Source organism: Leuresthes tenuis, unplaced genomic scaffold (genome assembly GCF_036924035.1).
Source record: "Leuresthes tenuis unplaced genomic scaffold, fLeuTen1.0.hap1 SCAF_24, whole genome shotgun sequence".
Taxonomy (NCBI): Eukaryota; Metazoa; Chordata; class Actinopteri; order Atheriniformes; family Atherinopsidae; genus Leuresthes; species Leuresthes tenuis.
This window is the reverse complement of record NW_027325378.1, coordinates 3702741-3717918: the sequence shown is the minus strand read 5'-3', so window position 1 is coordinate 3717918 and position 15178 is coordinate 3702741.

Genomic DNA, 15178 nt, shown 5'->3' with positions numbered 1-15178 from the left:
TCTTTACTAAGTATTCCTAACATAATCCTTATGATATTATGTTTAGTCCTTGTTAGGAGATTTAATCATGGAGCACACTTTTTGTACCTTTTCCTAATGATGCACAGGACTCATTAAAATAGCATTTTATTTAAATTAACAGAAACGTTTACAGATGTTTATATAGGTGAAAAAGTGAGAAGCGCCACAGAAATCTGTAAGAATTAGGAAATATAAAGAGAAATATATACAAGAAGAACTTGGGAAACATGTTGCCCGTATCGTATATAAATTAGAGACTGTCAATCTCCCCCAACTGTGATGTCCATGCAGGCAGATATGGCCGATGATTATGTTCAAAGAACTGAACCTCGAGTGGCTGTGAGAGCTTTTGTGTCAATGACCGTCACATTGTAAAAAGAATATTTACATACCATGACCTTTATCTAACCAAGTAATGTTACTGTGTTAACCAGGAAAAACTGTTTCTGACTGAATGTGTGTTGGTCTCCATCTTAAATCAAAATAATCCGGTGATAGTCTCAGTCTGGAGGTTAGCTTACCTCACTTGGAAGTTGGAAAACACAGGTTCAAGACAAAGATCTGGAAACTAAAGGTTAATCTTCAGTAGCAGCAAAGTCTCAGCTTTCAATGTCAAAAGCACCTGAGAAAAAATACATTTAATCGTATATAAATGATAAAAAAAAACGTATTTATTCTTTTGTTATATTTCCACATTTAATCATTTTTTAGTACATGTTTCTCAGTTTATTCTCTTGTTCTTTCACAGATTAATTCTGTTTTGTGGGACAAAAGGTCAATTAACCAATAACAAAAACAGATCAATGCAGTTAAAATATTGTGGGCAGTTTATACAACTTACTGTCAGTTTATCGGTGCAGTAAATGCCAGACACGTGCACAGTTTGAGTGTTTTGCTGAAAATCCACTGTTCTCATAGGCAGTATCCAATCACAATCTACATTTAACCGTAACACCAAATGAGTGTCATCTCTTTTAACGCTTTAACGCTCCTTTTTTTCAGAAAAATGATCTGGTAATTATTTAAAGTGCAAACTGTTGCAGGGATTATCAACACGGGGACCAAAACAATGGAGAAAAGGAAAAAATATGCTATCAAATGTACTTCGTAACCCAATCGGGTCTGAGGAGCTGTCTCAACATGGGAGCTGGTATACTCAACTGTTGTTTCAGGTCTTAAAGGTGTATTTTAATCCAAACCATGATGGTTTTTTTCTCAACCAAACACAAACTGAAACAACACGAATCTACATCATATGAACCTATTTTTGTGCTGATACACTGAATCCATCGGTGAACGGCATTGGGCTGCTGGAGAGATCTCATCAGCTAGTGTATGTGATGTCGGATTAATTTAAGAAATATCTCATCATGCCAATTTCTATCTGGATTATTTGTAATAACATTTCCGAACGCATCAGAAAATACATTCAACACCTTAACGAATTTCTCCCCTAAAGACAACGTGTGACATTTACCCATTCTGGTGCATCACACCGTGTGCTCATTGATTGGGTAATTCTCTGTGAATTAGGTTTCTGTGCAACATCTCTATTAAATGATGGATCACTTTCTCTACAGCCAGATCACACGTGCGTCGTGCAGCACGGCATTCCTCAGGGACTACTGTTGCATGACGTTTTTTCTTTTCATTCCAACGGGTTTTTGAAAGGCTTTATCGGACGGCTGCAGGAAACACACTCAGTGTTTCCTGGGAAAATCCTCCATATGGCGTGGAGATTTGTTTCAGGAGAGCTGCCTCAGTACAAACATTGATGATGATGTTGACCTCAAATCAGTCAGATCCCTTCAGAAAGACAAATCTATTCTATTATCCAAAAGAAAGCATGGAAGTTTGAAAATGGATTCTGACAAAAACACTGAATCGTTTTCCCATCTGTGGGCCTTTATCGTTGCATTGTAATTACTATACATCAAATGTTAAGAGCATATGCTAGAAATAACCCATGTTTATTCTCACAGTAGAGAGTGAAAGACAATAGATAGATTATTTATCTAATGTAATGCTGTGTGAATACATGTAGAATGCCGTTTCACATCGTCTTGCTGAAATAAGCAATGGGCAAATAAGCAGGACGCTCCAACAACCCTCACAGATGTGGATGTTAGGCATGTTACCTGCACTGATACGCCCCCGTAACATCACAGAGTCACTGGCTATAAACTGTGAGCTGAAAACAGACCTCAGTCCATTTTACTCAACCGTAGTTCCTTTGCGTGGTGGAGTTTACGTTGGAGGGTGAATGCAGAGGCAAAGTGCATTCGCAGAGAATGGTTTTCTGAGTCAGTGTAGTGATGGCCACAGCAGAATTACGTCTTTTCAATGAAGCGATACTTGAAGGTCGTGCTGATAGCGGCCATTCACTACTGCTTTACAACCTTGTTTGTTGTGTGTTGAGATTTCTCTGAATAACTATTTTCCAACACTTTTATTTATGTGTAGATTGAATCTGATTGAATCTGAAAATTCCTTGGTATTTTTCTTCCGTGAAACCTTCTTGATTTGTGGAACTATTTGCCACAGAGTTCTTAAAAGAACAGGAATCCCTTCCTATCACTGACTTTAAGGGACGCTCTGAGATGCTCCATGTCACTGATCTGCTCTGCTGACAGCTGACGTGATTATTTGTTATTTTATGTCAGGTGTAAGCTGTCCCGTCTATTCTAAACAAGTTGCTCAAATTCAAAATGAGAATATAAATTGGAAAAATACGACCTGGAGTCTATACAAAACTTTACTGTCATGTAGATACACAAAATTATTCCTTCACATTTAACCCATCCATCTGTTGAACACACACATGCACAGGGTCACACACTCATGGAGATAGATGCCATACAGTGGTGCCTTGCTCAAGGGCAAGGACTGCCACCCCTTCAGCTGTCAGTTCACCAATCTTTGAGCTGTGAGAGTGGGAATCGAACCGCCAACCTGTCAAGTTTATGGACAGGACGACCCACTCTGACCAATGAGCCACGGCCACCTTCTACTTAACAGAGACTTTTGTGTTTGCACATTCAATAAAGCTGATCAGAATACAAGGAATCAATATTGTACCTGTGGCCACAGTAGAAAATATTCTTTAAGATGTCTATGACTGAGATAGCTTCCCTAAATGATATAATCACACCTCTGCAAGTCACACTAACTGTTTTTATTCAGTTCAATTCAGTTTCACGATCCAGTCAAATCAAAGCTGAGGAATATATCTATTATATCAGAGCTAATGAAGGTTTTCAGTTTCAGCATAATACAGTGGAAATGTTTATCTACAGTGTCCATAAGAACTCATTTAGATCAGCATTTGGCCTGTTGTTGTACCTTTATTAGTTCTGACCTTGCATCTGCAGTCACATAGTTGGAGTAAAAAGCTTTTCTTTCTTTCTGTGGGCTACCATTTGCAAGCACATCTGACTGCAGCGCACCTCAGTGAAAATATATACCTATTTACTGTCACTCCAGCAATTCCAAGTGTCAAATAAGGCCAACAAGAAACTGTGTTGTACTCAGGCATCAGAAAACAGCAACAAGAGTTCTTTTCAATGCCAAATCAATGCTGTCCTAGTTTTACATGTGTTGACAGGTTACATATTAGGACACAAATGGTTAAAAGTGTTCAAATTGTAGCTTTTTTTTAAGGTACAATTTTCTATTTTCAATTCTCTTCATTTTCATTTTTCAGCAGAAAAAACAACTCTTCCAGAGGAGTTTCACACAGTTCAAACTGAAGCATTTTATACAGAACCAAACCCAAACTTCCATTAATTATCCATCTGCTCAGCCCTGTTGTGTCTCGGCAGACTGCTTTTGTGTCATTTGATGTTCATTCTGTCCCCTCCCGTTGCATTAGATCCTGTCCTCAGTCAGTGGGGTTACATGGTACTGTAAAGAACCGGATTAATGGCTAAATTACAATAAGACTGAGTTATTAAGTTCATATAGACACCTTAGTTTGACTAAAAATTGGACCGGATTGGTTTACCCGCTGTCAGATTAACGAGATAACTCGAGATAACAAGATAGTCACACTAAACGTGCATGTAGACGGTGAATTGGACTTTGTGTTCTGCACATGCTGGAGATCTTTTTTCCCGGGGTTGTTGAAATGGGTACAGCGCCACCTATCGGGCCGGGGTATGACACGGTTTGTGCCAGTGATTCGATACATTCACCACCATATATCCAATGATAATTACCCTCAGATAAGGAGCAGAACCCAACTGTAGCTATAATCAGATTAATCTGATTAATGATGCTGACCCACTGAGTGTTCTTTGAAGTGTTACCCCCAAACTAACTGGAACAACTTCTAATCATCACAGTGGCACATGACAAAGTCTCTGGCGTCGGAGTTAACGTGATCAACTGAGTATCTTAACTGAGAGAAAATTCAGTGTCTCAAAATAATATAATGATAACAGCAGTAAACTAATACTTTGCTTAATCTTATTCTCAGCTGTTTGGGACTCGGGTTGAGCAGAAGGTCCTCGAGTTGTTGCTTGGCACTTGTTGCCTAGCGACATCTGAGGCAAGTCTGATCAGAGAAGCAGATTGGGAAGAATGTGCCAACCATGGATCCAGAGGGCACCGTTGATTGACAGGTGGCAACTGGTGTCCTTGTGCCTACTGTAACATTCCTGCTGCTTATACTGGCTGTCTTAAGCTTTGCAAATGTCAGCTTTGCTTGTTAAGTTTTACAAACCACCAGCTGTACATGCTGAAAGGAGAGGTTGCTCCTGGCCGGCTGTGTCCTTATTAGAAATATGTCATTCTGAGAGTAAAGGGAGGTGTGAACCAGGCCCTTGAAATACTCTTTTTCACCTGGCAGAGAATTAAAAATTCTCTCAAAGAGTCTCAGGTTGCTCAGCATGCCTGCATCCCACACTTGGCCTACTGGGCAGAGACAGAAATTCCTACTGTTCAGGCTTCAAAGTGTCTGTGTGGCAGACAGTAGTGTTTCTCCAATAAAACCATGTATCTCCTGTAACTTACATCATTATGATCCCTCATAAGATTTAAATCAGTTCAGCCAGAGAACAGGAAACATCTGATGAACCGGACAAGTTCCCTAACTGAAATGACAAAATGTTGTCCGTCCATGCTACTTAGAGACATCATTGATTTCACAACCAGCAGGAAGACAACATTACAGCAACAAACAATAAAACAATACTAAGTATGTCCCGATCCAATCTCAGGTATTCGCTTCCAAATTAATGAGTTTCTTGGTGGATCGTTATCAGCTGCATTCAGTGTAAGGTAATTAGCATATAGCTAACTAGCATATCAATACAGGCATTTCCAAAGCTTATTGCTCAATGTCTTTGATAATATATAGGCAGCATGTTCTTTCCTCACACAAAGTTTCAGCTCACTAATATTCCTGAATCAGTGGGAGGTGTTCAAAGCTGTTTACAGATATCCCAGGGGTCAGTAGATAGTGGTGACAGAAGTGATAGCTGGCTTAATGTTACGCTTTGATTAGAAGGAAATCTTAAGTCTTAAGTTTATCAAAACAGGCTTTTTTTATCTGAGCCAAATAACAGTTCTTATATATTTTAACTGATCATCTAACCAAGTTCATGCTCGTAATGCCTGTGTCGTTGAAATACAGGCCGCTCATTATCAACAGATTTACTTGGGTGCGACTATGCTAATTTTTTTGTGGCTCCAAGCAGACAGCTTGCAATGGAACAGCTTTATTCATTATTGAAATGAGCTGGTCCTGGCTGTGGTTGGAAATCTCTGCAGTTTGGATGTCACCCGCAAAACGTAACACTTCCAATGATGCTATTCATGATTTGCAAACCCAGTTTAGGGACCAGGACATACTGGCAAGTGGGCTACTGGAACAGGGCATTCAGGAAATAGAGTGGAGATCCTCCCATTGTTGGAATGCTGCTATTCCAGCAATCCCAGTGAGAAGGGACGTTTGCAGAGGATGTGGGAAGAATGGATACTTCAAACTAACTACAAAAAAACTTCTAACCCAGTGTTCTAATGTTTGGATCCCAACTAACGATCAATGAGAAACAACAAAGATGCAATGGCAAAGGGGAGGACGAAAGACGAGGGGAGACTTATCATTCTCACCATCAGACAATGGGTTTCGAGCCTTATTAGAAAAGCTTCATAACCTTACCATGCAGGCAGCTGACCTGAGAGGGAAGATCATGGATAACTTGGATATTTGGAGCCTGCTTGGCCCTTTAAAGTCTGCTAGAAGATGTGAATGTAACACCACAAACTATATCTACTGGGACCATTGCAGAGACCAATGAGCTGGTATACGCCACAGCTGCGGTGAGATGCTTGGCTACAAGATAAACAACACAAGGAGTGAGCAGTAAGGTGCGATACCCCCCATGGAGACGAAGGTTGGAGGCCAAGATCAAGGCAACACGGAGGGTCGTTAGCCAGCTATCAGAGCTTCAGAAATGTGCAATGAAGAGTGAACTCCCTCAGAAATATAACAAATTCTCCATACCCGAGGCACTGAAGACTGCCAAATAACAACTCACAGCTCTGGACTCCCACCTGAGAAGGTCCACTGAAGAAGCTGAAGACAGGAGAATAAATAAGATATTCTCCACTGATCCATCCAAAGTGTCAGTGGCAGGTTAATGAGATGAGAAAGAGCATCAATTATGAAGAGTTAGTCTTCACTTGATACATACCAAATCGCGAAAAAAATTAACTGCAATCAATGACAGTCTGTCGCCACAAATGAATCAAATATGGTTGGGACTAGAGCCCTGCGAGGAACTGTTTTCTTCATCCCGCTCCCGCTAAATTTCTGACCATTACCGCCCTCACCTGCAACATGTATGTCCACTCCTGCCTGCACCCAGAAAACTTTGAGAATTTATGCCCACACAATAATAGAAATGCATTGATTTTGTGCCTTCTCCCGCAGCAGAAAACACGTGATTTTACAGGCTATCAATAAATTGATTCATGGACAATTGAGAAACTTCTCCAAATGTCAGACTTGCCTTGTTTTGTCTTTGTGCTGTAAAGACCTTATTTGAGCTTCCTTTCCACATCATGTCGCTAGGATACATCCCGACAGTGTTGCCAGGTGGGAAATGTAGTTTTATCGTACCAGAGACATAAAATGATCCTATTTTGAGGGAAATTATCGTACACTTGCACTATAGTCACTCTAGGGTTGAATAGCGTCTAACAGGCACTCACGGCTTTGCATCAACAGCCCCACAGTGGCGTTAGGCTAAATCTCCCCGTAAACAATGACGAGTGGGAACTAATGAGCCAAATCATGAGGCCTGGAGGCCACCTACTGTTAGGAACTTCTGAGGCAAACACCTATAGGTCACTGTAGCTCACATAGAAAAGCATGATGGGCTTGAAACTTATCACATGGAAATGGAAACGCCTTTAGGGTTCACAAAAAAATCCGACAGACCGTTGCCACAGGCTGATTACAACCGATTACAACCACACATTCACAGAATGGTCAAATTATCGTATATTTGGCGTTTTTTGGGATTATTGATTGTACATCGTACACAGGGCAAAATTATCATACAAATACGATAATTATCGTACACATTGATAGGGTTTTCGTTCTTATTAACGAAGTCCCACCTTAAACAGAAAGAACCACACAAGAGATCAAGTTCAGCTTTTGCAAAAGGAGAGAGCCGTCGCCGCTTCAGCCACAGGTCTGTATGTGTCTAAGCAACCAACAACAATCTCCGACTCCCTTTTTTGCAGCAGCCTGGTTTTATTCAAGGAGAAGAAAAGGAGAAGAGCTTCACAAAACAAAAGGTTGCATAGAAATTTCAGAGCGTGTGAATCTGTCTAACATTTAGAGACACATCCGCAACTTCAGAGTGTGAGACCTTGACGATAATCATTCAAAGAGATACATCTACAAATTAGTTTGAATCAGGCATTGTGCGTTGTAGTTTGAACTCAGTTAACCTCTGGAAGGCTCTGTCCTGAAGCATCTCCTTTGTTCATACTCACACACACATTTCATCATCACATGATTAGAACTGATGCAGTATAAGATCCATACATGATCACACATGATTTTTATGGTATAGCATATGAGTGCAATTAAAAGTACAGGAATATAATTGTAAAACAGGGTATATCATGAGATAACAACTAAAAACTCTAACACACACGACCTGGCAACACTGCATCCCGATCCCGCAGTGGATTTTTTAAGCCGCCTGCGCTCGCCCACAGCAAAGTTCATACCGCCCAATCTCGCGATATTTGAGTTGGGACCCAGCGGGACTCAATCCCAATGCAAGGTCGGACAGTTCGGATCATAAAAGATCCCCAGAAGGGTGCAGCTCCATCCAACTACCGGCCAACAGCCTGCCTCTGTGCAACATGGAAGCTCCTGCCAGGCTTCATAGCGGATACTTCATTTGAAAATGCTTAATGACTGCATTGTGATACCTTTCACTGGAGTTTTCAACTGTATAATGCCCTGAATAGCTGCCTCTCAGCATGAACAGACATCTGTTCACACTTTTTTAGTTGTTTTAGTAAACATATCTTCTGGTCTTTTAATTTAGATTTAATTTAAGTTTTTATGTTACATACCCTGTGTGTCACTGTTACTTTTGTTTCCTGGCTTTTGGACTTTTGGTCGGCTGCCTGGACTTTCTGTGACCCTGTATCATTTGCCAGAGAGGCTTACTTTTTAATTTCACAGCCTGACAGTTTGGCTCGAGCATTTTGAACCCTCTTTTCAACTGAATCTTAACAAACATCTATCATGTGACATCAACTGAAAACAACACAAGACAGCTTGTAAATTCCAACAAGTCACCAAGGATTAGGATCCATAATGATAACAACATATCTTTGTTCATGTCACCTTTATCCTCTGAATAAGAAAAATCCAAATATTTAGTTTTCCATTTGAAGCAGAGGAAGTTAGAGGAGTACCACAACAGTTGATGTTTCTATCCCATATAGTAAAACATTTTTAGTTATTTCATTTTTCAGCTGCAGTTTTCTACCTGATTCAGTTGTTTGAATACTTAAAAAATAATCATAAAACGTAAAAAAATGATACCCACACCTGTTCTCTTTGTATTCATACACATATTTATTAAGATTTCTATGGGTAGACTTTCCAATGCAAGTGGAAGATTCCTATTAATGTAATTTAACTAGAAAAGAACCACGACTATATGACAATAAAGAGTCCCTATAAGATACAGTTTGGCTACTACAAGATAAATGAAGTAAGACAAAACTTTTAAAGAATAAGAGATGTTTGTTTTAGACTGTTAAAAAAGACCTAAGGCACGACACATGGGAACATATGCTACAGCACGTCTTTATGTAGTAATATTCATATCGGATTAAACTGATCAACATATATGATGTGCAGCGTTGCACAGCAACCCCAGAGATCAGCTTGAGCCATTTCTGCTGTCAATATGGGGCCCGAGAGAGTCAATATGGGCTGAAGACGTGGAATCAAAGCAGTTTTAAACTCTGTTATAACTGGGACTGCTAATTTGTGTGAATTAATGACTCAAAGCCTCACACACTGCTTAAATATTCTTATGCAGCAATAGATTTAATAACTACTGTTTAAATGCATGTGGGAGTATTATAGGAATTCTCTTGCATTAGCGGTGGAATGTTTTCCATTACTTTCTTTTACGTTTTCTGTAAAACTCTCATCAGGGGGCCAAAGAGTTTATTTGGAAGACCTAATTTGGCTGCTACTGGCCTACCACTGGTGCACATGACTGGTCCTGTTGGAGCCCTTCAGCACAGTCTAGAGTGTAAAATAAGCAATAAAACCTTAAATTCAGTTCAGTTTATGTAAGTGTCATCTCACTGATGTTTGCTTTATATCTTGTATATTAGCAGAGATAAGCATGCAGGTGTGTACTTAACATCACAAGTTTTGGCAGCGGAGCGCAGACCTCTTCCAGAGTGAATATCACTGGCCCTATCCCCCCAGCTCCATCTGTGATGCACAAGGTTTGCATAAATTTATGAGACAATTTGGCTGTAATTAAAATCTATAAACAAGCGCAAGTTCATATGTAAGTTTTATAAATAAACACAGCAGAGAGGAAGGGTTCTGCTTTACCTGTTCCCATAATAATATGTCTACTCATCCTATTATAGAAATGACAAGTATAAGTGAAGTAATTTGAATAGTCAGGCTATATTCTTGGCTTTTTCACAATTTGTGTGATCTGCTGAAAGCTCATAAATGCTATTGATTCATTTATAGGTAAAACTATTAAATCAAAGCACGAGTTATTGTTAACTGGAATTGTCCTACAAACACAAGCAAGGTAATTCCTTTTTGGACACTTTTTGATGAATACTCAGAGAAAATGGTAATTTGCGATATTAAAAACTTACTGATCTGCTGCCAAGTACCAATGAAAAACTAACAAAAATGACATGTGGAAATGTAGTACCTGTTCAGCCCCTCGCAGGTGTACAATACAAGTTCTGAAGCTTTGCATGAATATCTCAGGATGCTAATTTCAGGCTCCAAGAGGACAATTTGAATTTCAAAAGCGTACGCTTTTATGAGAGGTGACAGGAAAAGGGATGAAGATTGTATAATCTGTTTAAAAACAGCATGAATCTAACATGCAGTCAATTGAAACCCCACAATGGTCCCTTTCACTGCTGCCATCCCAGTTTCGCCTCTGCTAGAATTGATTTAGTTCTGTTTTTTTCCCATTTGCTGATACAGCCATGCAGATATTGGTTTGTGAAACACAACGCATTGACTCTGCAAAGAAGGCAACAAACAGTCCTCTAGTCTGATTCCCAATCTCAAAGAGTGACATGTGATTTTCCCTGAGGGTGCCTAATTAAACATCCCACAATGACTGATACATCATTTCCTGCCAGTGTTGTGGTTTAGGTCTTTGCAGAGTGAGATTACAACTCCTGCAATGTTAGTTTTTTTCTTCCCAATATGTCAGAGAGTCTGGGGTTTAATCTGATGCTTTCAGGAGTCATCTTTTCTCAGCGAACACATCAAAGAGTCTGGAAAAGAATCTCTGTTCTCCTCTGTGCACATTATTCAAATTGGCAAACTTGCATCTCACACTTTGAGCTCTACATCATGTCAGCTTCTGTGGCTGACGTGTCTCTGTGAAGAGAAGAAGAGTTCATAGAGCCGCTCGTGGCAGCATCCAGGAGGAAGCTGCAGTGTCTCTGAAAAGAGACTAAAAGATGAGAGACAGTGCAGAGATATGCATGCAGCTGTGTACTTAACATCATGCAGAGTTTTGGCAGAGGAGCACAGACCTCTTCCACTGTGAATATCACTGGCCCTATCCCCCCAGCTCCATCTGTGATGCACTCGGTTTTGTTTGAGAGGTTTACATAAATGCATGAGACAATTTGGCCGTAATTAAAATCCGTAAACAAGCGCAAGTTCATCTGCAGTTCACATCCAAATATCTAATCGATTCCCTGTGTTCTGTGACAGCTGAGGAATCCCGAGCTGTGGCTTCCTGGGGCCGGATTACTGCTTTACAAACTTCTCCTCCAGATAATTCACACATAATTGGAAGCATAGACTTTATATACGAATCTGGGCTTTTTGTATCTTGTTTAGATGTTGTGTGTAAGGAAATAGCACGACTTTGTGTGATTATCACATCTAATAACACTGTTAGTTATGTAGAGACATTACCCCGTGCACACCAGTGCTAAGTGTATGAATTTAAATCATATTGCATGTCCCCGGTCGAATCAAGGCTCGATAAAGCCGAGACTTTACCGTCAGTGTTGAATGGCAAGTGTTATTCAAATGTTTTCATTGGTTTTTGGATCATATTTCCCAAACACTACCTTTTCCCAACACCCAAAACCCTGAAATATATCACAGCTTTTTTTTTTTTTTTTTTAAAGATGATACTTTCTGGCCCTAGATAAATATCATGAAGATAAATATCATGAAGTTTATCTGGAATTCACTGCAAGATGACGATAATGTAAACAACCTTTAGGTAAGAGCATTTTACACCAAAGCCTTCAAGGGTATCCCACCTGGATCAGTCCACCTCCTAATACCATTGTCATGACAACGCGGATACAGACGGCATCAATATTATGCAGAAATGCAGTAGATCAGGGCGTTGCATCATCGTCCATCACCTAATTAACACAATTCTTTTCACTGCATATGTAACAGAACCATATGCATATTCATCTAATGAAAATGTCAATAGAATTCATAATACCCAACAAATCGTGTGATTATCTGTGATAAACTGCTCTTTGGCACCTGTGTCCATCATGTTACGCAGGACCAGAGCTAGCTAAGCTGCATTACACACATCTGCCATCTCGTCTTCCATAACAGCGACACGGGGAGCTTTTTAAAACCTCCCAACACTTCAGCATAATTAGCATTAATCAAATCGTTTTATATTGTGCCTGAAGACCCACTAAACACTTAATTAGTGGACAGACGACAATGTAAATCTGTGTTGTTTTCAGCAAGAAAAGGAAAGAAGCTCTCAAAGGTTGCTACTATATGTGCTGGATCCTGTTTACCCAAATGTATCACATAATTGATCAGTCTTTTCAATATTTCCCTATTTCTTATCACCTTTCGTTGTGAAGTTGTGTTTCTTGGCTCACTTGTTTGTTTAGCTGTTGATCACCGGGTCTCCCCAAAAGTTTTCAAAAGCACCGTTGCTTGGAAGAGTGCTTCGATGTCTTGTTGTAACCTTGGTTGGACAACTTAAGTTTGTGAACCCAGTGTGGCCCCAAACACCGAGTTGAACAGTTGCAAATGACAGGTAAATAACATGCATTGTTACTTCTGGACTATTTCCACCCACTTTTTCCTATTTCCTCCAAATTTAAATCAAAACGAATGTATTCGCTCAGATGGGGTCCAGCATGTTTTTGCATGAACCTTTTCAGGACCACACCAATACATTAGAGTCCCAACAGTTAAGCATGGAGGAGGGAGTGTAATGGCATAGAGCTGCATGTGTCACACCTGTTGGTCAAGTTGAGTTTTTATCCTTTCGCCACGTTTTGTGACTTTTATTTTGAAAATCAACTCTCCTCTCGTTTCAGGTTTCTGGCCCTTCCTCATGTGTCACCAGTCTGATTGTCTTCCCTGATTCCTGATTGTGTCCACCTGTTCCCCCATTTCCCTCATGTGTACTTATAGCCAGTGTGTCGTGTCCTATCGTCTTGCACACCAGCCTTATTGCCACTGTCAAGTCAAGTCATATTTTTGTCTGTCCCGAACCACGTTAAGAGTCTTTTTGTTGGCCTTTGCCATTTAGCTTCTGTGTATTTTCATAGAATAGTATTGCTTGTACATCCCTCGTTAAAGAGTTATTCTTAGTTTGGCCCTGTGCTGTTTTTGTCATCAGAGCTTTTTCTGTTAGTGAATTGTTATTTTCTTATTTCCTCGCTAAGAGAGGTTTTTGTTTGTTTCCCAGAGCATTTAGGTTTATTTGTAAATTTCATAACTTCCTCGAAAAGAGAGATTTTGGTTTGGCCTTTTGCTGTTTATCGTAGCAGCTCTTCGAGTTAAATCAGAGCTTTTAGTTTTGCTTGTTATTTTCTTATTTCCTCGCTAAGAGAGGTTTTTGTTTGTTTCTCGCCTTTTTGTATTTTCGGCTGTGTTAGTAACATCAGAGCCTGTTCCTGTTCTTCCCTCTTTGGGGGTGTTTTTTGGTTTGAAAATCAATATTATCCGATTCCTCCTCAAGAGTTGCCTCCGTGACAGCATGAGCTCAAAAGAAGTTTGGGAGAGGAGGCCATGATCCAGAGATATGGAAATGATTTCACAATTTCAATATAAAAGAGTAAAAACTTCGACCTGACCGAGTTTCATCTGACTTGAATCCAACAGAACGTTTTTGAAAGAGAAAGGTAGAGCAACACAACCCCTCCAGCAAAGAGCAGCTGAACAAAGTCATCATCCGTGCTTAGGAGGATTGAGTCTGTCTGCAAAGTACAAAAAAAGATGTTGAATCTTAGAAATTGAAGGTGTAATGCTGCACATTTTTCATGGATTGCTTTTCTGTGGAGCCTGTGCTCTTAAAATATGAAAAATGTTCAGGAGGATTCCTACAAACTCAAATGATTCACATTGTGTTGGAGGAGAGAGTATTTGCTCCTTCTCTATGCTGTACTAATGCTGTGCTGTGACTGTTAGGGGTGGTAGCGATAGAACAACATGTCCTCAAAATATCAGCTTTGTCACAGTGAGCATGGATTTAGAAAAGGAGAATACATAAAAGCAACTGACCTGTTTTCATTTCTATGTGTGCTCTGAGGTTTTCAGCATGTCCTTATTGTCAGGCCGACATAATTTCCTGGCTCACACACACTCAGAGAACAGTGCTTGGGGGTCTGGCCTGAAGAAGCAGCTTTACAAGCCACAGAGAATCCTACTTCAAAGGCAGTCAGCATTAGGAGTGACCAGTAGCTCAATGCTTCCTGCATAATTTTCTGGCAGCGCTGAGCAGTCGTGCTCCCTGCTTTGTTCAGGTTTCTAACCTGACCCAAAGGCACTGTGCTATTCTCTGGAATTTGTTCTTGTGCATAGTTTTGCAAAAATGCAGCATGTTGCTCTTCAAGTGATAGCTTGACGCTTCAATTTATAAAATCATGAACATTTGAAAAATAGTTGATCATCTTTCATGCTTTAATTTGCCTAAGAAAGACCAAAAATAAACAATAGGGACAGCGGGTTCCCTGTAAAGACGTGTCCGTAGCTTACTGAGAATGCTGAGATTAAAACACACTTTGATGAAAAATGGAATTATGAACAGAGGCTTGTCTGCACTGAGGGAGGCCTCACCAGAAAAAGGGATGCCTTCCTGAGCCTTGAAGCGAATCCCTTGACATCTTCTGATGTGATTTTTAATTAATTCTGAAGTTTCTTTTAAAAAACATAGAAACTTTCCCTTCCCAGAGACCATCTCTTTGACAGTATGGTGTGACTTTCAACTGCATATCCTTGTTCAGATGCTAAAGGTCACATATGAATCCTTAACATAAAGCTTAACACATGTTTTTATACAATAAAAGAAGTATCACTGTATTGCAGATGTCTTCAGTAGTGTCTTCTGCTATGGTCTGGATCCACTCCTCTCTGGCTCCAAAGACAGCA